Source organism: Corvus hawaiiensis, chromosome 13 (assembly GCF_020740725.1).
Source record: "Corvus hawaiiensis isolate bCorHaw1 chromosome 13, bCorHaw1.pri.cur, whole genome shotgun sequence".
Taxonomy (NCBI): Eukaryota; Metazoa; Chordata; class Aves; order Passeriformes; family Corvidae; genus Corvus; species Corvus hawaiiensis.
In genome coordinates, this window is record NC_063225.1 from 14,720,045 (window position 1) to 14,744,089 (window position 24,045).

Genomic DNA, 24,045 nt, shown 5'->3' on the forward strand with positions numbered 1-24,045 from the left:
TATCGTCTCCTCTGAAAATCTGTTCCTTAAGCAGATAGAGTCTAATACTCCCCATATCTTAAACTATCAGGTTTGCTAACACGTTTCTGTAGCCTTTCTGATGCAAATCATCTGTCATGTCAGAGTTGCTCACAGCTTATTACCCTCATTTGCTAACTGACATAACAGTACCTTCAGTTTCTTTCCAACCAAGAGCAGCACTGATACACAGTGGCAGCGAGGTCCAAACAGAAATCCTTCTTCTTTTGACAAGACTTCATTGCTGCCACAATAATGAACTAAAATTCCTCTCACTTCATCAAGCTTCAGCTGATTGCCTATACCGAAACTGAAACCTACTATTTAATCTGTCAAAGAAGATGCTATGTGCCCTCGTTTAATACTAAAACATTGTGCTCACAGGATTTTCTACTTGACTTCAGTGTATTTTTGAATCTTCACCTAAGACATAACAAAAAGCCAAAATAAATAAATGCAATCACTTCAAATATGTATCAAACAACTGTTTTATACTGAGTACCAAACTTACATATTTTAAGTACCAAACTTTCAGCTCAACTTCAGTTACCCCCTGTGCAGACACAGGATTAATGCAGACCAATTCTGAACTCTGGATCTTAGATTTTCTCTCACAGAGCTGAACACATTTAACTGCCACTCATATACATCATGTTTTTTGACCAGCAATCTTCTCATAAAATCCACAAAAACATTTACTGATTCTAAGAAAGGTCAAAGATCTGTTTACCTAATTTGGGGTTTTTTTGCAGAAGCTATGCATGCCACATTCAAGGCAGTCATTCTTCCATTGGCTACTTTTTTTTTTTAGATTCACCAGCTTATCATTCCAAGGACTTCACTTAAGTCATTAAAAAAAAAAAAAAAAAAAACCAACAAAAACGCAAAAACCCAAACGGAGTTATTTCCTGCAGTTCAATCTCCAAGTGTAACAGCTAGGTTTAATGATAAACTGAGCATTATTCTTTAGCAGCTTCATCACTTCACACATAACTATATTCAGAATTCTCAAATAAATATAGCCCAGTTTCAGTGATTCATTACAGTTTAAGTCAACTTGTCCTTTTCTATGTCTGAAAAGTGTCCTATTTTTATAACATGCAAAGCTAGCAATCAAGCAGCACCTCTGCAGAGTACATTTTCTTATCTTTCCATTCTCTAAAGTCAAGTCAAACAAGCCATTTAGGGTTTCTGAAATGTCCTTATCTTCTCTGTTGGTTCCCTTAAGTTCAGTGACCTGAAGCCTCACATTCCCGTATTCTTCCTCTACTGATTCTCCCCCACATGGTTTTGATACTTTAAAATACTTATTCTTGAAATTATCAGCTGGCCTTCTAGATACCAGTAAAAGTTTTGTGTTACTCAAAGATGAAAAAATTACCTGCTGAAGCATGATATTTTTTCCTGGACCTCTCTCTTCCTTCACTTCTGCTGTGATAGGTCAGCCTACTGCATTGCTAATGCAGCACAGTAGAGATTACTTGCTGTGTAAAAAGATAATTCTCATTTCATAATTTCTTTGTTTCATTCTTTCTCATTAGGAACTGTTCCCACTCAGACAAAAAGAAATATTGGAACAGTCACTGTCTCTGACCAAAAACAAACAAACAAACAAATCAGGCCTTAACAACAAACATATCCTATAACCCTCTGGCCTTCGATATTCAGATTCTTTTAATAAGCACCTGTAAGGTACTGCCTTGGTGAGTTATATACCAATCACACTACCTAAAGACAACATCCCCAAATGTGAAAAATCTGAAAAAAACTTGTCTACAAAGAGCAAAATCTGTTAACTGAATTGCCCCTGCTGAATGACAGGCATTTCCCATACAGATTTTATGTAAGCATTATGTATTATTGTGTAAGGTGCAGAAATTACAGCAGAACAAACACATTTTAGAATTCCCATGTAGAACAAGACACCACATCAGTAAAAAAAAACCTCCCTGACCCTGTGTTTTGCCGTAACTCTTGAGGTTTTTACAGTTTAGGTGCTAGGTCAAGCTGCACTATTGGCTTGGCAACTGGACATAAAATGTCAATTAAAAAAGAAGCTGTGGGGCGATTGATTCCTCCAAAGCCACATTTTTGAGTACAATGTAATCTGATCCCAGACTTTACAAAAAGATCTATCTGACCCCCAGGGATACAGTAACACTTCTCCGTGAAGGCGTTCCCAACTAGCTGGCAACAAGACACGTTTCCACACAAAAACTCTCAGCTCTTTTAAAGTGTGACACAATTACTAGGACAGTTCATTACACAGGTACTGTTTAATATGTCCTCCTAGTGTATTTGGTTTTTATTCACATGCTCACCTTAGCATAACCAAGTCTTTGTGCAAAATCTCACCTTATCCTACCTTATTAAATAGTGAACTTGGGTGAAATTTAATGTTACCACACAGGTTCTGCCAGACATATTCATTATTGATTTAACTGACTGAGGTGCCTTTAGTAAACATTCCTGGTGACATGTAATGTTTGGTTTTCATTTCACAGACTGAAAAAGTATCTAAATCAAAAAATCAGTACTTTCCTTAAAACAGCCTTACTAAACTAGCCTTTAAGTACCTCAGGAACGTCCTGGTCTTCTCCAAACTGCAAGACTCAGGAGTCGGTTTTTTCCCAAGTCCTCTATTGAAACTTACCTTCCACCTTTCCCTATGAGGAATAAGAGCCAGGCATGCTAAAGCAGGACCACAGCACAGTTCTACCACTTTCCACATCCCCATTAAGGACACCAAGCAAGACCTCACACTGCATTGCAAACTGTACCTACTCTGCATCACAGAGCAGAGCACACATTGCAGTGAAAACTTTCCACCAATCTCCTAAGATTGATTTTACTGATCAAACTTAAATCACAAATATAAACACATTTCATTGCTGATTTCAGTGCAGTAGAGGTTTGAGGAGAAAAATTCAACTGGTAAACATATCCATACATTTTTTTAAGGGGAAAAGAGGAATTTAGGTGTTATGACACTACAACCAGTGGCTGGAGTTCAAAACTCCAGCAGCATTTCAGGCTGAGGCCTCTCCTCAGGCTCTGAAAAGGGGACAACAGCCGTATGCCCGCTGGGAACCACGAGTGAGCAAGGGAAGAAGTGTCCTCCACCGGGATTCACAGGCTGACACCCAAAGAACAATCCTGATCTTTTAATCCCATGACAGGGAAAGCACAGGCGTGTCCGAGGCCACAACACGCTCCCGGCCCCAGGCGGTGTCACCGCGATGAGGGGAGGCCGGCCCGGCCCGGGCGCCTCAGGGCGAGAGCAGCACCGGGCACGGGCCTAACGCGGCATGGGCCAAGGGAGAAAACTCCCGGGAGAGAGTAAAACAAGCGAAAACTGCCTGCAACTGAACACGCTCATTCTTCTCTCGTTCTCGCCCCGGGTCCAGCCGCTCCCCGGGAGTGCAGCCCTCCCCACGCCGACTCCCAGCAGGTTCAGCCCTGAGGGAGCCCATGGGCGTAATGGGACCCAGCGAGGGCCGGGCAGTGCCGGCAGCGATGGCGTTCGTGCCCTCCCTCAGCCGCTGCTTGGCGCACCGGGCCAATCGGCTCCTCTGTGCACCCATCCCTCTGCTCAATTTCACCCTCATCCCACGCCCTTTCATTAAATTAAAGTGTAAGAAATTATAGTCCTCACAAAACACCTAGTGTAAATCTAGAAAACGTGCATGGTATAACAAGGCAGAAAGTCACCCCTTCAGAAACATTCCTACTTGCAGGAGTTTTTGAACAGACCTGCTTGCATTTCATTGAGGAGTATTTTCAAATGTTAGCACTATGCTGACATGCCCTGGTGCCATGCTGAGGGGCCTTGCAGTGGCACGGTGGGATGCACAGTCCCCCAATTCCAGCCACCTTCTCTGAGGTGGACAGGGCTGGCACAGCCCACGGCTGGTCACCACGACCAGTCACCCTGTGTGGCCACATGCTTTCCACCCTCCACACGACCAGAACCCCTCAGCATTGCACAGTCCCACTCTCCCCTCAGGCCTTCTGGCTCCTGACCCCTCCACCTGCACACCACAGCATGTGTGGGAGGGCATTTGGACTTCATGTCAGCTCTTGCCCTCCTTCAGCTTCCTCTTTCAACGCGTTCTGCCATCCTCATAAACCCCCCACCCAAGGAAAGGCTGTGGGGAGGCACATGGGCATGGTGGATAAGGAGGCCAGGCTGTGATTGAGCTGCTCCGCAGCAAGCTTGAAGAGACACAGAGAGCTCACCAGGCAGCTTGCCAGTGCACAGAATTGCAATCTAATTATATTCTTAGGAAAAAATGTCAGAAGAAAGAGCATTCCAACCACAATACCTTTGATAAATAATGTATTCAGTTGTTCAAAGGGAAATTAAAAATAGCTACAGACAAAAAAAACTCCAGGAAATAATACCCAAATCAAATCAGAATGGAACTATCAGTAAACTAAATGACATTGTACACTGACTGGCCTTAAAGAATGTACCAAGTTCTTCCTTTCTGTCTCATCTCCTGAGACTTCAAGCTGATTGGAGCACGTACTGCCTCTTACAGCATGCACATTAAATCTCCTGCCACAGATAATGCTGACTGTAGGTGCAATCAGAATAAGTGATACAACAAAGGAATTTCACGTTCCCCATGCCATGAGGTAGGGACTGAAATGCACAAAACCTCTTTGATGGTTCCTTAGTCCAAATCTTAATTTAATGTGAGATCCAGACTCCCTGTTGTTATCTACATAGCAGTTCTAGTTCTCCACAGAACATTACAGAATGCTTTTACCATTTGTCAGTTTTTGTAAGTTTGCCTAAACATCTAAAAATAGTTAATAACAAGCTGTGCAATTTGAGAAACGTGCCTTGAGGGTACCCACACAGAAGTGGCATGCACACTCTTGGCAAGCAAATATCATGTTAATACTACATTATAGGATTAAGCAAATTTAAATTAGGCTTCATTCTGTGTGCAAACTGCCTTGTAAAGTCAACTTCAGTGTTTCTCCATAACGAGCCAAGATACACTCATCCATGATGTGTCAGAAGCAATTGTTCCAGGAACAAGTTGTCTCTGCATAGCTCAGTTATTTTCAGGGTCCAGCTTGCCATGGGCTGTAATTCAGTATTTACTCATGATAAAAGCAATGAATCTGCTTTACAGGAAGTGTAATGGAGCATAGCAAACACTGGAAAAACTTTTAAGAGATGTGCTCATGTCAATCCATGTAACATCTCCTTTAGTTAAAGTTTAACAGTGCTGGGATTGGGTGGGATTTCAGCAACAGACTTACAGGTGACCGACACTCTTCCCTGTGAGGGGGGTGAGGCACTGGCCCAGGTTGCCCTGAGAAGCTATGGGGCTCGGAGCAACCTGGTCTAGTGAAAGGCATCCCTGCCCACAGCAGGGGGGTTGAAAATATGTGATCTTTAAGGCCCCTGAAAGATTTTCTTTTTATATAGGAGGAGCTTCAAGACATGCACATACAGGGAAATGAAGACAGGTCCAGTACCCCACAGCACAAGTCTGGTCCTTTCACAAACTGCTGTGGCTGTAAGCTGGCAGCTCCATTGTAGACTTAAGAGTGACACAGCAGGCCAGAAACACCTCAATGTGACAATTCCACAATGTGGATCCAACAGTGATCCCCTGTGGTGCTCGGGGTAGATGACAAGTGTTGGTGTACTACTAAACACAGGCAACCCAGACTACACAGCTTCCTATACAAAGAAGGAAAACGCATATGAAACGTAACACACCACATTCTCTACAAAGCCTTCAAGAAAGCAGAGCTACTTTATTTAAGGTTTCCCTGTTTAGGCTAATAGACTGCGTGGGCTTAGTTATCAGAACCGGAGCATTAGCTCAAGCTTTGCAGTTTAGGAGACTGTAAGGTCCATGAGAGAAAACTGATCCCCAATCAGGTTGGTTTTCCACTGATGGACAGTTATAAGTTTTTGAGGTGGCCAGAGGAATAATGATTTTACAGCAGTTACCATTTGCCAGATTTCTAAATACCAATATGCAAACATTTTCCAGGAAATAATTATCATGTAACTACATTTGGGCTCTCCAAAAGAAATAGCAATGTGATGTGGTCTGTTTTACTTGAGTCTCTTTTGATACTTTGTCCTTATTAGGCTTGGGAACATCTCTTGACAATAACCAGAAAGGGTCGTGTTTATTTTTTTTCTTCATCCCTTTCAGTTTTGTTAACTTCTTATAAGCTTTTATTACTCTGGTTCAGATTTTTTTTTTTAAAAACATTTTCCATTTTTCATTCCAGTGTCGGAGGAACATTGCCCTTTTTTTTTTTTTCGACTTCCACTTTTCATTTTCTCATATAATAAAGATGTTTATTACTTCATCTTGTCTCAACAATTTAATAGATATTTGAAATATTGTCTGCACTGGGGTTCGGATATTAATTTTTTTTTTTAATCAAGCTTTTATAATGAGACTGCTTATACATTTTAACAAGTATGGAGCCCAAAAGGAAAATACCATTCCAACGAATTCCTCACCTTCACCTGAATATATCACAGTTTGTTCTACTCTTCAGTGAACAGAGTATTTCTGAAAGGCCACAATGTTCCATAAACTTGTCCTCATAATTAGCGTTTAAGGCAATAAGAAATTTGCAAATGTTGTCATTTACTTCAATTTTCCTGCTATCTCCATTCCTCCCAAATCCTTCTGTCATTAAAAAACTATTAAAAATATCTTACAGATTTACTGTCATGCATTAAAAATAACTGGAAAGTTAATTATTATTCAATGAAATGAAAAGAAACCAACTAGAAACAAGTAATTAATAAAACCACACACATATGAGTCTCTCTTCATCAGCTGGACATCTGAAAATCAGCAAAAGATTTAAGTTTGATATGCCTCTATGAAATTTCAGTGCAGCAAAGCACTCAGTCTAGTGGTTCACATGGTACCTGACCAGTAAGGACTGTTGGCTTCAGTACAGCTGCCACAAGTTAGATGTTTAACAGAGGCTCAAGGCCAGCACTCCTGTAAATGACATAACCAGGTAGTTTCTTACACAGACCTTAGTTTTTACTGTGTTGCATCTGGAACTCTTTTCTGAATTTAAAGGGAAAAAAACCCCCCAACTCCTAAAAATGCATTTTTTCACATCAGCCTTTCATGTGTTTGCAGTCACAACCCAGAGACAACCATTTGTCAGCCAGTGGCCACTGGATGTCTCCACTGGCCTATGCAAACATAGATCAAAGTTCTCCATCAGTGGAAAGCTCTTTCAAAAGGCATTTATCTGGTTTACAAGCCATCACTCACACTTTACAGAGTGCACAGCAGCCACACAGTGTTGCCCTCTCTGGCCCTCAGCACAGGCAGGAGATGGCAGCTTCCCATGGACTGCACTTCTGGTGAGGTTTCTCAGAGCAGCCCCCAGTGTTTAGATCAGAATTATGAAGATGTAGCTAGGCAAGCAGAAGAAAACCAAACAATTGCTTGAGCTCAAAACTTTTTGTTTCTGTTTATATCCAGTGATAGCTAAAACTGCATCAAATAAAACCCTCATAAGACAATATCATAAGATAAACTGTTAGGAGTTCATGAAAGATGCCTTTTCTTGGCCATTATATTACAGACTTTATTAAAAATAAAATTGAAATATTTAGGAAACATATTATTGTAGATAAAACTACAGAGGAAAAAAAATACAACTAATCTAAACAATCTCATTTTCTGGCCATATTTATATATTTATTTATACTGGCACTAATCAGAGATGAAAACCTGCTACATGCAGTGCAATTTCTCATCTGGAAAAATAGCAAAAAGTGCTCCATTCCCTGAGGAGCTGACCACTTCCTGAGGGAGGCTAAGAGCTATCATTCCCAATTGCTCTTAGCTTGGGATGTTCTGGAAGGAGCTTGATAACTGCTTTCTGTCTGTCTTTACAATTGGAAAGAACTGAGTATTTCTGTTTGTCTGTATTAGAATCTTACTGGCCTCTGGAATCTCAGCTTGCACCCAGATCTGTAATTTGAAATATGGTTCTATCTCCATCAGCACACTAGTAGCCCCAAAAACTTGGAATGTCAAATAATGTTAAATCACATAGATCAGTATTTTGGCAACTTTAGTAAATACACCTTCAAATGTTCCACAACAAGCTTGGTCAGTTTTATTCAAATCAGTTCTACTGGAGGAGGACTTCATGTCACACTTCAGAATAATAAATGCCAAAGTAGATGGGAAGAAAGGCTTGCGATGCCCCCAGCAGCATTCCAGACAAAAGCTTTCGGTCACCTCTTAAGGAAGCGTATTTAAAGTTAAATGTCTAGGAAGGCTCTCTTCTATTAAAACATGAGCTCTACATGTGAACACAAAACTCCCAAAGTAATGCTTATCATGAAAGGACCATGAGTAAAGTACTCAGATCTCTAGTATTTAATAAAACGCCAAGCAAGGCTCCACAGAAAGCCTTGCCTCATGTAAAGTCATGGCTCTTCTCCATGCAAGAAGTCTCTCTGCACTGAAGTGCACCCTAAACTTTCTTTAATATGAAGATAAAGAAGGACCAAGCAGCCAAAAGTGACAGCAGGGGAAGGAGGGAAGACAATGCTGCTGTTTCTTGCTATCAGCTTCCTGACAAAATGAGCCAGCTCTCACTGACTCATTTTGTTACATGATTGGCAAAAAATCTTTATTTTCTTTCTTAAACAAAACTTGCTCTGAGCTGTACAGTTTGCATTAAAGTCCAAATGCTTTCTGAAGTTACACTTTTCTGAGTTATTTAGCTTGGGGAAAGAAGGAAGAAACTTAACATGCTATCTTTAAAAATGGAAATTACTACATCATTATTTACAGGAAATGATGACACAATGTTTTCAAAACTTTTGCATATAGAAATCAACTTTCATTTTACTTTAATTACACAACTCAGAGACAATAATAATAATGTTTTCAGTTATCTCAATCCATGTTTTTTTTGGTTTCTTTAAACAGACTGAATTTGCCAACATTTCCCGAGAAATAATTTTGGATCAACTCACAAAAATCCTTGTCATTCCCTGACCTTGCTGTCTCCAGAGGAAGCAGTGACTTAGAAACACTTTTTTTTTTCTTTTTTTTCTTCCCAAAAATCCAGCTCCTGAACTCATTTCACATCCCTCTGATTGATAATCTCATCAGTCTTCTATGCTGATATGAACACAGCCACTCTGATGAACAGAGACTTAAAATGTACTATCTGTGCTTGTATAAACTAAACAAGGTTTTATACTTCTTATACACAGGATACATGTGCATCAACAGGAAAAGCAAGAGGAGAGACTAAACTCCTTTTCTAAAAGGTTTGTAACTGAAGATTCTTTGCTCTGGAACAACACAAAGAAATTACCACACGAGGAGCTACAGCAGAAAGAATGAAATCAGAAACAAGCAGCAGCTAAAGTCAGCCCCAGACTGACTGTCACTGTCCCTTAGGAAATACATATCAGTATGTTCTGACTGAGCCTTATGCTCAGATTGTCTTAAGATTAAAAAAATAACTGTTGTGAGGTGAGGAGTGCTTCTGAAATAATAAAAAATACTTGTACTCATTTAAATATTAACATAGCTATTATTTGGTCTCAAACGTCCTAACTGTATTTGCATGGCCTCTTGCCACAGTCCTTTAATAGGCAGATAAATTCTTAAGGATTACTAAAAACATTCTGTGCTTTTATTTACATACTCAAAGATATTTATTTCCTTCACTCTCATAAACATCAGTTTAAAACATGAATGTTCATTAGAACAACGTTTTCACTAGGATGCCAGTGACCTGGAGCTTAGTCAGTTAACTTTAACACTGCTTCCCTTCTGGTAGCAGATAAACCCCGAAATATTCAGTGTTTCACACTACATTTATTTTTAAGACTATTCTTATATAAAAAGCTATAAAGATCACTGATGAGACTCAAAATATCTTCGCAATTTTGCTTCTAATTTTTCTTCCTGGTTTCCAGAATTTGCATGCCTTGATTGTTAGATGTTAAGATGGAGAGGAAAACATTGAAAGGTACCAACTCAGTGATCTTGAATCTGGGAGGATCTAACTGGGAAGCTCTGGGAGGCAGTTATTGCTCCCTGATGCCGGCAGCTGGGCTCCACGAGCTCTGACCGTAGCACTTCGAGCCTCTATGCTCTTAGCAACTGGATCTCAGAACAACAAAGCTTAAGTTGCCTCATCTCCCGTATCTCTCTCAGCTAAGGGGAAAATGGGTGTCTGGGAAAAGACTATTTTCACACTGAGAGTTCTGCCACATGAAACTAGGATCTATCTCTCCTGTACTCATCTGTGGCATCACCCTACATCCCACTCCTCCCAGCACAGCAGTAGAAACCAGTACGGATGCGTCAAGATAAAAATCTTGTCAAACCCCTTTAACTTCCTTTAACAGTGGCTGTGATTTAGCTTGGCTTTTCAAACGTGTCTGACACTTCAAACTCAGAAAATGACATCTGGAAGTTACTATAAGGGATGTGCAAAGTTGTTTTGAAAACTGCTTGCTAATTACTACTCAGTAATTCACTGGCTGGGTTTTGGTACCTACTGAGTGAGAATCTGCAAGATCTTTCCCAAATACAGCTCCAGCTTATGTATTCATGCATAAGGTAGATGGTGGGATAACGAGAGATTCACAGGTAACACCAAGTTGAGAAAGGCAGCAATACTGAAAGGAAGGATTAGAGCTCAAGAAATATGCTGACAGCTTGGGGAAGGGTCTGGAGAGGCAGGATGAAATATAATAGGGGTTGGTATAATATCCTAAATTTGTGATAGAACAACCACCTGCATAAACACAGACTGAAAAACTAATGGAGAAGCAGTAATTACACAAGGAATCTGGAGCAGTGACAGTGGATCTCATTTAATGTGAGGCACTGAAGGTGTGAACTTAAAAAAGAAAAGCAAATGCTGTAGAGGTCAGTATAAAGCAGAAGGCACTGTGCAAATCACAGCAGGGACCAACATGCAGTCCAACACTATTCTCTTCTGATGGGCCATGTGAAGACAATACAGAGGAGAAAGTGAGTGACCAGCACTTTAGTAAACACAGCTAAAGAAGGAAGGTTCAAATAAGGGTGGTGTTTTGAAAAAGCAGCAGGAATGACAGTCTCTAGGTAGAGATAAAATACAAAAGGGAATAGAAGTCTTCCTATGTCAGCTGTGAACTGGACAGGAGGTGATGGGCGAAAGCTGTAGCATGGAAATCTATATTAACACTTCACAAAAGATTTCCACTTGAAGGAATAACTAAGCACCATTTGCTTATGGAGACTGTAGAATCTCCAACACTGGAGACTGGCACTGGACAAACTGAACAAACGCAAACTGTGCTCTTCTAAAGAGTTCTATTTCCTAACCTCGGATCTTGCAGAGCTCACAAGATCCTTCGTGATCCTATGTTTATTTATTGACTTATTCCTCCTTCCACAGTGCCTAGTTATAATAGATACAGCAATCACTTTCGTTCCAAATATATTTGCTGTCATGTAGTAAATGTTAAGATACGGTTGTTCCCCATCAAGGAAACTGTTAACATTCATACAAACAGTTTCTGCATTAATAAAGCTCTTCTGTGGCTTCTCCCCAAAGAAATGTCAATGCTCAAGTGCAGTCCTAGATACACAGATGTTCAGAGTTCAAAATGAGAAATAAGGAAGATTTTCTTGCACCTGTCTGGACTCTGTCCCAGAGAATTGCACCAAGGAACATAAAGTCTTAATTGTAAAAATATTTCCAATAAGTCAGTTTTTGTCTCTGGAAAGCAGTAAATTGTGAAATTTCACAGTCTTGCAAATCCTACCTCTCATTCTGGACTGCAGAAAGCATAATAAAGGTATATCATCTTCTGTCCCCAAAGTCCTACATGGAAAGTATCTACAGCCTGTACAATGTACAACTTGTCAATGTACAACTCTGAGTCCAACACAGTAAAAGTAATGTTAACACTTAAAAATCTTTCTAAAAACGTTATCACCTGTTATCTTAAAATATTACACCAAAAGCAACCCACAGGGTAACTGCTACCTCAAATGCCTAGGTAACATCAAACCCATACATCTTGGTTTCAGGCTGTTGATTTAAAGGTTTCTGTAATGACATATGCTGCAACTGCATCTTACATACCCTGAAACACCTTAGCTCCTAGCAACTTAAGATTTGTCCCTTGAATCATGTCACTATAAATGTTTTAATAGGATGCTGGAGGTCAAACCATGAATCTCTAATAATGAAAATATCAGCATGATCACATGGTAGTTAAGTAGACCCTTAAGAACTAGAAACTCCTCCTGAATGGTAACATACTTGTTACCATCAAAAGGGAGCAACACAGAGCACATTTATCTAATGCTTCACTTTTTCCTTTCCATACCATAGCAGCCAACAGCTACCTCTGCATGAAAGTATCAGAACCATTCCTAAGACCTGAAACAATAAAGTTTCTCACTTTTCTGAAAATTACCTTTAAGGTGTTAAATTTATAATCACCTTACAATGGTGGTGTGAGGCCTATTAGCCTATCGCTTTGTGTCCGTGCAGCCAGGCTACTCCACACAAAACAATACAGAATTTTAGTGGCAACTGGGACATAGCAAAAAAGTTTCCAAACCATCAAGAAAGCTAAACTAATAAACCGTGCCCAGCCTAGTTACATTCATTCTTCCCAAAGCAATTAAGAGGGAGAGGGAATGAATGTTTAATTGTGCAAGTCATTTTTAAATGTCTGTATCAATTAATGCTTGCTAACATAGCACAGAAAGAGGGACACACACCACTGCAGCTCCCTTAAAAGTTGCCAAAGCTCTTCTCCCTGCCCCTATCTGAAGTTGGACTCAGTGCAACACAGTAATACAGCAATCCTTTCAAGTCTGGCAGCAAGACTGCAGCCAAATATGTAAGCTATTCACAAATATTATCCAAAAATGGAGGGCAAGCACAGTTTGTGATTTAGGGTTCACCTGGTACAGACCTTACAGAGGAAGAAACTGTGCTGGAACAGCAGAGGTAGCCTTATTAACTAAAGAATCTGAGGAGCAAAGAGGGGAAACTTCAGCAAAACACTGTTGTGAAAAATAATGGCTCACACTCACAGACTTTAAATATAAATTACCTCTCTTTTAGCCAAAAAGCAGCTGTACGAAAGCTGATGTTAACAATTATCCTTTTTCCATTGAAACCATTCTGTACTGGCTCAAACACTTTATATATGCACTCACAAGCTTTCAGCAGCTCACCCTCCTCCTTTCTGAAGTACTGCCTGCTCCTCTGGTGAAAATAAGCTGGTTAAGTCCTGTAAGCAGCCGGCTCAATATGATGCCCAATCGATAGTGCATAATCATGGATTTGGGGGAAAAAATCCACTTCTTCTTTTAACAAGAAACACAAGATGGTTTTGCTCTGTGATTCAATACCCAGACTAGTAAAAGCCATTAAATATCCATCCTCACTCAATATTCTATTTTATTTGGCATTTTCCTGAACTCCAAGATCCTTGGCAGTGAAACAGGAGCATAGACATGAACTGGCATTGCCCTGTCCCTGCAAGGGAACAGCTTCATTATACCTAGTGCAATGCCTGTGCCTTTAAAAGAAAACAGGGAGTCAGAGGAAAACACAGGAGATCTCAAGTTGCACTAGCTGCTATTCTTCTGGAATTATTAATTATGGAACAAGAGATGTTGCCAAGCAAATGACCTATTCAGATAGATTCTGAGAAGGAGATTACTGATGAAATAAATATTTTGAATTTTGTGGCTCTCTAATAGACCAGTGAGCTTCTGTTACAATATAGCCAAGGACACTGACCCTATCAAGCATTTTACTAAATAAACCTTACATACGCTAACACTTCAGCTATTCCAAGTTTATTGCCTGTATATTGACCAGCTTACACAAGACACAAATATGGAACAAAATCATATATTAAATTAACAGCATACTCTTGCGAACTCCAGTGAAGATGCAAGAGAATTCAAAACATATGGAGGTATTTTCCTATGAACTATATTAAATAGGGAGATGTATTAGTTACAACTGGGAATTACTGCAGACAGATATCAGCCACAGACACATAGTGCAGTGCATTATATTTAACATTAGAACATCTACAGTGCACATGAGGGCCTGTTCCAGAAATTTGCATTGCCTTGGGGTGCACAGACATCAAGAAAACTGTTTCTGTTCCCTTTTTCCTGACTGGAACACCTTCCAAGCTTTAAGTTATGCCACTGAGTAAATAATGTAAAGTAGCACAGCTTGTTACATAGGACGGAAAACCAGCAACACACAGCCCTGCTGCTCTAGATGGTATTTCTTACACCAGATCAGTCCTCTTAGCAGTGAGTTTTAGTTTAGATTCCAAGTCTTTCTTTCAATACCTCTACAGCACAGAAGACTCTTACCTTGGCTGTGTCTTCATTTTCAAAAATAGACTTTATAGTAACAAGCTAGTTCACAGCAATTAAGGTCAATCATGTTGGTTTCAAAAGAGATGACAGAAATGCCGATGGAAGGATCTACAGACAGACATATCCATATAAACTTCAGAAAAAAAATAGAGCTGGTAAAGATCTGATGCAAACGTGTAGACATTAAATTGCATTTTACAATACATATAGTTCTTTAAACTGCTTTATCTTCTAAGTATTTTCCAACTCTCTTGAGTGTCCAGTCTGTATGTATTTGGTCAAATTCTTTTATTGATGCTTGATGTCCATTTCCATTTGCAAAGACCTCTATGAGCACAAGGCCATGATTCCACTCTGCAACAGGCAGAAATACAGTCACAGAAAATTCCCCGAGAATCTCTTCAACATTGGCTGTGAGTCCTTCAAAAGACAGTAAGGATGGCTTATGGGAATGAGATGTGAATGAAATGTATTTCAACTGAGCTAAGTGTATTAGAAGACGAGTGGAGTCAGAAAGCAAGTCTTGATCTAGTATTTTATTTCCACTGAAAGACAATCTCTTCAATGAGGGTGGTGACTGTGGACAGCGTGCTGATGGTACTGACATGTGGCTTGGCACAACACAGCAGGACTAGAAATGGGAAGAAGGATGTCTGCTGGTATATATGCTTCAATATGCTTAGTTTAGATCAACTAGCTAACAGCAAAGATGAGCACTTAACTGTATTTTTCTTCTGTATTTCCACTGACAGCTGTTGAGCTGGATTCAGAGAAATTCCCAGAATGCTTACAGCATTGGTAAAAGTTTTTCTCATCAGTTTTTCAACTGAAAACTCATTTATGGTTGTAAGAATTACACTAATCATGACATTTAGTTTCTCCTTTCATGGCTTCAGGGATGATGGATAGAATAAACAGCATTTTAGGCAGAATGCTTCATATTAGATCCTGCCACAGCTAAGACTTGCTTTATTGCATTGGACAAAATAGTAACCAGACGCGTTCTACAAATTACAAACCACAAAATCAGGATAAAACTTCCTTTTTTCCAGAAGTACTCCCGTAATTTCTAAAAAGTTCACAAAATACTGTGACAAGAGCCAAATCAGTACCCAGACAGACTGAGTCTCCCGCTCCCTGAGTAGCATCATATTCAACAAGGTATCACTGTGATTAAAGCAGATTTATGCTCACAGTCAAAAAGCCTTCAGACTGAGAAAGGACAACAAAACTGGCACCTGGGTCTTCTTGCTTCTTAAAAGCAAGAACTCCTGACAAGGAGCACTGCACACAAATCTCCATCTTCATGGAGCAGACACAGCATCAATTCTATCTGGAGATGTTTCAGGCAAGAAAAGCTAACCCCATAGTTTGAATATTATTCCAAGTATAATCTGACTTCATTTTAAACTGGATTTTATCCAGTGTTCCTGCAGTAACCCCGAGGAGACTTGATCCACTGATGACTTCTAAACTGATTTTCATAGAACAGATCCAACATACTTGAAATATCTTCTTTAATTTCCCAGTGACTAATGTACGCTGTTTCCATCAACATAATGTTTTAATCTAGTAAAGAAAGCCAAAGCTTTTAATTTAGAAAGTTCACCTTCTTCCTGTATATGCTGCATCTTCTCTGTGTTCCCAGCTCCCGCCCCAAATGAAAACAGAACTTGAGGCACAGAAGGGCTAAATGTGTCGACCCAGCCAACCATAAGAACTTTCCATCTGGCCAAATGCGGATTTATGCAGCAAAAGCTGCTGTCCCCAGACAACAGGACCTTTGACATTTTAAACTTTCCAACTCAGCTATTATCACTTGAAAAAGTTTTGTTTTGTTTTTTTAATGAGAATGCTGCAAATATGCTAGAGAAATCACGGAAAATTTTCTAGATAATTCAATGATTTTAACAGGAGCTACTCAAATGCCATTGTGGTAGATAATCACCTCAGCAAGCTAAAATACATACATGAAAACAAACATGCTGGCCTGGACCTACTCGGATTCATACGCACTTTAAGTATTTAAATATTGCTTTGCTGAACAGTAACTAATGAATCCGCACAATACCTGAAAGAATTTGGTATTTTTTCATGGTTCCTTTTGCTCATGTTTTCCCTGTGCTTCTGCTATGGAACAGGAACCCCATCCCTATGTACATCCCCTTGCACTGCCAAGACACTTCATTGAGCTACCACCCTCCACAAAGAAATCCCTTGGTTCTGCTCCTGAGACCCGATCTAAACCTTCTTGCTTCCTACACAGGTTGCAAAGGAGGTCGTGGTTCAGCACAGCCGCCTCCTCCGCTATGCAACAGGAAAGGCAGAGACAGAGCACGGGCACAGGCCACTCACCCCGCCCCATTCCCCAAGGTGAGCAGCAGTAGCCAAAGGAACTCTGTAATTCCAGTTTCTGCCAGTCAGGACACTAAATAAATAAATAAATAAATACGGCAGAATGATCTTACTGAAAACCCTCCAAATTTCAGTGGAGCAACAATCTTTTAATATTGTTTGAACACAAACCAGAGATTGAATGTTCTGCAATAAAATCTCTGTCAGTGACGCTAACAAAAATATTAAATTTCAGCAATATGCTGACTTTTTAAAAATGGACATCTGTTTGTATTTAGGTTCTTCATGTGACTATATTCAACAACAATGAAAGGATGAGAGCATTCCTTCCTCCAAATTGCTCCAAAACTGGTAGGTGACTGTCAAGCTGATTAAATTGAGAAATTAGCATTGGAGGAAATTGAATCCAGCAAATCAATCATGTAGTCCTTGTTCAGGGGAGAGACCCCTACTGAAATAAAAGGGAAAAACCTGAACTTCAAGTGATTGAAATCATTTGAGGTAAGGATTGCTGAATTTGGCACAGGATCTGTAAGAGATGCTAGACTGTCCCTCAATGCCTCTCCATCCTCATCTTCTGACACCTGCCTGGTCCCACGGCTTCACCAAGGAGACTATGGCTTATTGTAGTTTTGAAGCATGGAAAAGCAGAACCTTGTTAGAACTCATAAAGTCTCATTTCACAGACTTCTGTGTGACTGACAGGAAATTTAAACCCCAAGGATGAAAGCACTGAAGACCCTCTGTGCTCTCCTCCACTCCAGCCCAATGAGCACCATCAGCTGACAGACGTGGCCGCCACTCAAACCTCCATCCCCGGTGCTGCCATTCCGCTGGCATGGGAGGTACAGCCAAACACACAACCAGAGCAGCTGGGCAACACTCCCACAGGACCTTCCTCTGCACGTTATTCCACTGTTTTGAAATTCAGACAGGCCCACTCTCAGTGAGCCCCACACCAAAGACAGCCAGAGTTCTCCAATAGCATTTCTACACTCCAGCCACAATTATCACAGTCCTGTTGCTGAGTCATTGCCAACCATCTGGACATCCATAGCTGGCAAAGAAAACTAGAAAGCCTCAGCCTTGGGTGCTGGGATGTCACTGTTCTAGCCCAGTTCAGTAGGTGACTGTATTTTTTTGTTCTAATGGAAAATTTTAAAGAAGCATTTGATGTCATTAGGAACAGAGAGGGCCAGTTTCCCAGCACAGTTCCAGCTCACACACAAGGCTGTTACAAGGACAGCCTGAACCAGGAAATGAGGAAGAGATGTGGATGGACACAAAGCATTAGGTCTGCCTGGGAACAAATGAAAACTGTAAACATTGCCTGTTATTCCCATTAAGAAATAGGTATTGGCTTCTTTATAGCTACTGACCTCATTTCTCACACTTATTTTTGTGGAGCTAAATAAAGGACAGTAAATTTTCATAATAATCTATTATACATTAGAATTGTATGTTTTCACAACTATCAATACCACAACTCTTGTCTTGAAAAAAAACTAAATTAACACAGACAATTTGGTCTGAGTTACTCAAATAAACTACTTCGGTACTAATACTATTATTTTAATCCACTTGAAATTTCAGGAAATAGAGAAAACCACAGTGAGATCCAATTTTTTTTATTGTGTTATGCAAGTATCTGAAAATTTGAAGTGTTTGAACAAAGAAACTGTTTCCACAATTTCAAAGCAAGATATATGATTAAATTAGATTACAGTTCATAACCCTATATATTAAATACATATCAGATGATAAAAGGAACCGTTGATGATGCAAAACTAGGTGCTTTTACTGTAATTTTTCATTTATTGCTTTCCTAGATTACCATTTGAACAAACTATATATAATCAAACTCCACAGAAAGCTGTTCATACAATATGCCTCTTTAAAGCCATATTTTCTTACAGAAGTGAAAGGTCAAATACCATTGGCTTCCTTAGTTATGTATGTACTAGGAATGCACATTTCCAGTTAACGAGGTAACGCCCACTAGTAACATGCTTTTTAAACAGAGCTAGAATCCACTGTACTGCCACTTAGGCAATATCATCAACACTTCCATAACCCTGTTTTCTGGGATTTATGTTAATGATCTGCCAGATTTTGCTGCTGGCTGGCAGACACTGTACAAAGTTAAGCATTCGCACCCACACAAATGAACCACCAGCTCTCCCAGCCTGTATTCTGCACAGGATCACAGCCTCATACAATTCTCTCTCCAGAAGATGAACAAATCTGAGCATCATAAAAGATTATCTTCCACCATCATATGAAAAAAGGTAGAATGACAAAATTCCCACTGACCACCATGAAGTCACTAGTAGGATCAACTGTGCTGGTTTTATGCAACCCATGACTTCTATTATTGCATTTACCGAAGTTCAGAAAGTCTGTAGATCAAAAAAATATTTCCAGTCAGTCAGTCAGCCAGCAAGCCTGTGGATATTTTTTGAGACTTTGGACAGTATGGGTTAGTCCCAGTTTGGCAGTTCTGGTTTTTAATGGTAGCCTGTAGACCTCACATCTAGTTCCTGGGAGCAGTCAGCATAAAATCCTCAAGTAAGTAGTACTGATTTATTTGCTGCTTCATTTTTAGACCTGAATTCTGGAATTGTATTTATGCATACATATTTCTAGAACATTACCAGTCCCTCATTTATTTGGAATATTTACCTGACTAAAATAGTACAGTACAGAGAGGGGAAAAAAGAAACATTTGAATGGCACTTGGTTTTGTTATTGGGATGCTGGAAGGCTCAGCTTTTTTCTCTTTTTAGTAGATTACTGTAGAAATTGCACAGAAGTGACCACAAGTGTTTCAGCTTGCTTTTTGCCTATTTCTAGTTACTGAAGCTCACAGAGATCAAGTTGATTGTCCAAGGTCACCCAGAAGCAAATGGCCCCCATAAGGATGACAGCTCTGACTCCCTTCCTTCCTGTTTCTGCAGTTCTTTATGCTGAATCACATAACAAAGTTAAATATTCCTCCCCAAAATCTTGCTCAATTTCTCCCCATTCTTCTGTTTTACATCTCTTCATTGCTCTTCTAGAGCTTGCAAACAATATGTGACTCAGTGACCTTTTTTCTTCTATTGTATTTCTCAATAAAGAAGAATTACTGCATAATTAAACCACATTTTTGAGTATTTATTTCAGGTTTTTTTCTTTAAGAGCCATCCTTTGCAACAGCCTTTGAAATTCTGTGAATGAACTTTTGTCTACCAGTCAATTTCTTTTGAAAATCCCAAGTTTTTCCTGCACTGAATTTATTTTGTTTCTGTATTTGTGACTAGTTTAATCTGGACTTCATGATCTTAAGGATCTTTTCCAATCTAAATGATTCTATAATTGAAGAAGACTCAGCTGGGATTAGCAAGCAACTTCTACACCAAAAAGAACAGAGGCTCTAAACTGTGCTTAAAATTTATCTTTTTTATCTGGCCCTTGGAAAGACAGCTATATTGAAAGACTTCTAAGCACTCAGTGACAAGATCAGCATCCCATGAAATGGTTACTGTTCACAGCTCACATTCTTAGACTGTGAGCCCATCATCACTTATAGATAGGTCACTGGTTTCATGGAAGTTTCCACTCCTCTCTATGAACTGATTCCTTCAAAGAAGGGTGCACATGGAAATGGGTGCACATGGACACATGCAGGACCCCAAGAATAAACTAAAGGTAGCAGAGAGCAAACCTTGCAGACAAACGACAACTTAGCATAAATTTACAACAGTTTTAGAAATAAATGAATCCCGATCTGGCCTGTATATGTGGGTAGTCTAGCAATTCAGAAAGCACTTCCAGCCCACTCGAAATGTTTCCAAATTCAGAGTAAGTGAGGCAACTCTTGGAAGAAGCAGCAAGGAGCAATTCACATCTTTCTATGAGGTAAACTCGTCATTTCAACTGGTGATTTATTAGAAGTATTAAAGGCAAGCTATTAAAATCTCCACTCTCTGGATCTAAAACAAGATCATATTCAGCAGCTATTCTACATGCCCAAGAACTTAAATCTGTATAACCATCTGTATAACCATCTATATATTATCAGAATTCCTGATAATTGTAACCATACCAACATGAAGTGAAGGGTTAAAAAGATCCAATAGGACAGCATACACATACAGTATTACCTTTTTGGTACTCTTGAGAAACAAAAAAGATCACTCTCTCCATCCTTCAAGACACTGATAGCTCATATTTCTCTTACATTCAAAAACCGGACAAGACCTTCCTTGTCTTAAGAATCAGAGACAAAGGAAATATTTATATGTATGTTGGAGATACTTAGTGGTGCTTCACAAAACTACTTTGAGAAATCACAGGTGCAAGGTCGACTACACTGCTGAGCTCCCATTTCCCAAGACACAATAAGGGATAAACCATCATGGAATACAGAGCTTGGTGCAGCTCATACAGAACCTACACTAAGCCTCCTCCCACAAGGACTAGCTCAGGTCCTCGGTGGGATGCAGGGCATTTCCTTCTCCCTAAGGCCTCTCTGGTTTATTTCCACAGGGCACGGGGTGCAATCCAGGTGTCTGCCTTAACTGTACTGCAGCACTGGCATGGTGAGGTGACCATGTGCCTCCCTCTGCTTTCACCAGGCAACCACCTTAAGTCAAAGCAACTTTTTGCAAAGCATATATTTGAGATACAACAGTGTTCTGCATACAAGGTGTCGGTGAAAACAACAATCAGCTTTCTCTGCTCCCTTGTCCCCCCATGCTTGGCTCCTCTTTTTTTTCTGCAGGGCCTTACCAGAACCTGACCTACCAACCCAAATGTCCAGCTGCAAGGTCCAGGAATACATTTAATTCCTTCTTTTCCATGAGTTTCAATGTATCATATAAGAAAGCATAGTTCTACAGGCCTACATCTGCGGGCAGCAGCACATGCTGCCCTCCTAAGGAAAAAGGCAGAGGGATCAATTATCAAGACATGACTGGGAGGGAGCCAAGTTATTCCTACCTAAAGAGGAGTGAACCTACAGGGAGCCTCTTGATTCCTTTGGTAGACCACAGAGCAAGTCTCATGTCCAAGTAATAAATTAAGCTCTGCAGAAGAGGGGTTGTTTCAGACTCTGGGCGTGGTATCAACTCCTCCTGGGTTAGGGAGAAAGGCCAACAGTCCCTGCCGGTCTCAGAAACCAGAAGTGCTAAATACTTTGATTTAAAAACAGTAATAATGAAACATATAAACCTTTTGAAACAAAAGCTCCAGGTCTTACTTGCTGACACAATTGCTTGAAACAGTTACCAATACTCTTTGAATTAATCCACTTATTTTGAAAAAATAAATAAAAATTCTAATTTGGTAACTTCTAATGATAAATTCCCTATACCTTCACATATATGAAAATACTTAAATTATGTGACACATCACTGCTTTCATTAATACACAGATTTTATTAAACAGCTGGTATCAAACACATTTGGATGCACAAGCTGAAGAGCAGATTTTCACCCTTAATACAAAGAGAAAATTATAAACTCCGGTCTATAAAATGCTAATGAAATAATCAATTCAATATGGAAAGTAATAAGTAATCCAGTGACAAGGTGGGAATTTTCTGTAAAATGCCCTATTCACTTTGAAAAGTTGTAACACCTGAAATCTGGGGGTGCTAAAAACAATCTCAAGAGTCTTCTTTTTTTCTGAAGTATTATTTTCCTGCAAATGACATCTTGGCCTACATAACCCAGCAGTGCTGTAAGAATCAGAGGGAGCTGGCATCCTTCAGTGATCAGCAGAGCACAGATGCCACCAGGCCGAGGTGGCTGTGCCACTTCGGCCACGTGAGTGCGGCACAAAGGCAGCCTGAAAGCTCCCAGCTGCCAGCAGCGCCAGAGCACTTACCCAGCTCCCCAGAGCACTGAGCCTGCTCAGGCAGAATAATCAAGATACTTTACGTCAACAACGTGACTCTGTAAGGCTCTTGCAGAGCAAGGAATTTCCACTGGAAAGTGTGTGCAGAGAGACCTTCCCTGTTCTACTGAAGTCACATGAACTCAGGCCATTTGTATATGCCTGCAACTTGCACATCACCTGTGTTTGGATTTTTAACATATTGTGACACTGGCCACAATTCTGGACAGCATATAACTATATGCTAGATTATTTTATCGTTATTACTATTAAATATTTATTTACATTTAAATAGCTGCTTTAATAGTTTTCTGAGTTGGGATGAGGGTTTATTCCAGGTCACTTGTAATGACCAATTTCATTCTAGACAAAGGCAAATTATGTTTTTTAAAAGTACGTGAAACACTATCCCAAATACTGTTGTGCCGAAGCAAGCTAAAAAGTCTCTGGAGAAAGAACAATGAAAATTGTTATTTTGCTATTACCTATCATGTGAATTAAGCTTTCTCACATTTGGTGCTTTGTCTTGATGACCAAGTTCCAACAGCATGACAATAGGCACAAGTCCAATCTGAATAGTAAAGGGTTTTGTTACTGTACTTTGATGTTTTATTTTTTAAGAGTTTGATCCTGATACTATTTCATCCATTATTATGAGTTTTACACTTTGATGGAAGCAGTTGGATCCTGAATAAGTTTATACAGGAAACAGAAGATCCTCTTATGACTGAAAAAAAATGTGTAACAATGTATACATTGTAAAAATGTATGACATCTAGCAAATACTATCAGGCTGTACACGGGCTAAAAGGAGAGATCATCACCTTACCAGCTGACTGAAAGAGTAACTGAAAGTGCTTCTGCTTCCTTTGTTTTCTAGAAAAAAGGGGGTTTTTTTCAAGTTTTTTGGGAGATACTGTCTGAAGTTTTCGTACCTATGTGATTGGTTTGGGACGGCTTCTGCTTTGCACCGACTGTTTCAGTTTGGGACAGGCGAAAGATGAGGAATCCCGTGCTGAACTAAGCAGCCTTCTCAGCCCTTACCTGCAGGGTGGCTCACAATGGAAACATGCCCTGGGTAAGGATTCACCACAGTTAGGGAAGATTCTAACTCAATCAGGTTCTTATTAATGAAAGACCTTTCCTCAGATGTGCTTGACAACTGACTGCTCCTGCTTTAACCTTTCGGACATAAGAAAGTTTTAGGAGCAGCCCTTGACAAAGATGAATGAAAGCTTTGCTACTGGACTCAAGGCAAACTATCTCAGTTTCAGGTTTTGGAAGAAGTACAAATCTCATTTTACACTAATAGTATATGGCACCACACCTAAAACCTTCAGCTGCCATATTTGCATGATCCCAGTGA

General features: G+C 39.9%; 1 protein-coding gene across 2 annotated transcripts in view; it reads right to left on the bottom strand.

The window, feature by feature from the left end:
• The window catches only part of THSD4 (thrombospondin type 1 domain containing 4), a 260,490-nt gene that overhangs the window by 147,188 nt on the left and 89,257 nt on the right, over positions 1 to 24,045 (bottom strand). The window lies entirely within an intron of this gene.